We start from the raw sequence: 2,360 nt of genomic DNA on the forward strand, positions 1-2,360 counted from the left end.
CCTGTCAAGTTTCCCTAGGTGGAAGGACCTGTTCATCACCCGTTCCTTTCTCTGGTGCAACTTCAGTCTGGGCTGTGGTTTCATTTGAGTTTCTTACCCGCCCAATTGCTTCATCATCCTGTTCCTGCCTCTAAGAAAGAATGTTAGTTTCATCAAAAATCATATGTACACATTCTTCTACACACATAATTCTTTATTATAAACCTTATAAGCTTTACTATGTGAAGAATATCCCAATAGCACTCCTTCATAACTTCTGGGATCAAACTTACCTAGGGAGTCATTTCCATTATATGCACAAAGCACTAGCATCCAAATGTCCTAAGATGGGATATATTTGGTTTTCGCCCTTTAAGTAACTCATAGGGAGTCTTCTCAACAAGAGGTCTAATCATGCACCTATTTATGACGTATCATGCAGTGTTCACAGCTTTAGCCAAGAAATAATGGGGCAGTTTACTAGAAAGAAGCATAGTCCTAGCCATTTCTTCCAATGTCCTATTCTTTCTTTCAACTACTCCATTTTGTTGTGGAGTCCTAGGAGCAGAAAAATTATGATTTATGCCATGCTCATCACATAATCCAACAAATTTAGCATTTTCAAATTCAGTACCATGATCAGACCTAATTGATGCAAGTTCATTACCTAGTTGTTTCTGAGTTTTTCTAACTAAAGAAGAACATGTCAAATGCTTCATCTTTAGATGTTAAAAGTAATGTCCAAGTAAACTTAGAGTAATCATCAATAAGCATCATAACATATCTCTTACCACCTCTGCTCAATGTTCTCATTGGTCCACAAAGATCCATATGGGCCAGTTCCATCGTCCTGGTGGTGCTTACCATTTTCTTACTTTTGAAAGATGATCTTACCAGCTTCCCCTTGCACAAGCCTCACAAACTTTATCTCCCTTGAACTTAATGTTAGGCGGCCCTATCACCAAGTCCTTGGAGACTAGTTTGTTTAGTTGGCTTAGACTGGCATGTCCAAGTCTTTTGTGCCAAAGGAGGGGATCATTATCCAACACACTTAAGCAAGTGAGTTCATTATCTGAAAGTGTGGACAGATCCACAACATATATGTTGTTCACTCTTTTTCCCTGCAAAACTATCTTGTCAGTGGTAAGATAAATCACAAAGCATTTTGTAGAGTTGAATGCTACCATGTTACCTCTATCGCACAACTGTGATGCACTTATTAGATTGTACTTCAGTCCATCTATCAAGTAGACATTCTCAATAGAGTGAGAATCAGTCTTACCTACCTTTTCAACCCCAATGATCTCACCTTTCTTCCCATTTCCAAAGGAGACATTACCTCCTTTAAGGTCATGAAGTGAAAGAAACTGGTTCTTGCTTCCTGTCATATGCTTTGAGCAGCCACTATCCATGTACCATATTTGGCTACTCCCCTTCACTTGGACCTGCAAAAGAAAATTAGGGGTTAGTCTTAGGAACCCAAACTAGTTTGGGTCCCTTTCTATAGGCTAAAGGATGAACCAAATTCTTTTTATCCCAACTTGGCAGCCTATTTTTCCCTTGAACAAAATCTTTGTTCTTTTGACTTGCCTTTTCTTTTGCGGTGCATTCACTTTTATAGTGACCAGTGTTACCACAGTGTGTTCAAATCTTGTTCTCAAGAAGTGTGAGATACTTTCTTTTGGGATCCCACTTAGGTGCATGGTTCCCAAGCCAACTCCTCTTCTATTGCTACTACGATGTTCTTGCAGCCATGAAAGTGCATCAGAGGACCTGTTCCATATACAAGTTCTGTCTAGCTCATGCTTGACCTTGCCTAGATCCTCCTTTAGGATTCTTACCTGTTCATCTTTCTTATACAACTCATCTTTCATTTTTCCTACATTTTCTTCTAAAGTGAGTTGTGTGTGATCAGCTGTCTTTTTTGCCTGTTACTAATTTCAATTTTAGATTTTCAGATCTAAGCTCTAGGACAGTTGTGTCAAGTGCATGAACCTAGTTCTTCAATATAGTTTTTTCACTTTCAGTTTCACTAGCCCTAAGTTACAGGTTTTTGCACTTAGCTTCCAAAATCACACATTCTTTTGACAGTTGTTCCTTTTCATTATTTACATCCTCAGATTCATCAATTAGCTCTAGTAGCAGCTCAGATAACCTTTCTTTAGACAAAAATTTAATCTTCTCTTTGAGATGAAAGACACTTACCTCAGTTTCTTCATCAGATTCTCCAATGTCCATAAGTGCACGTTTATCATCATCATCATCATCATCTGAACTTTCTCCCCAAGCAGTGACCATAGCCTTGGTTGATCCTTTGTTGTTGCTTTTCTTGGGTTGAACCTGTTCCTTCTTCTTGTTCCTTCATTCAGCTTTTTCCTTTT

The sequence above is a fragment of the Nicotiana attenuata genome, unplaced genomic scaffold, assembly GCF_001879085.1.
Source record: "Nicotiana attenuata strain UT unplaced genomic scaffold, NIATTr2, whole genome shotgun sequence".
NCBI lineage: Eukaryota > Viridiplantae > Streptophyta > Magnoliopsida > Solanales > Solanaceae > Nicotiana > Nicotiana attenuata.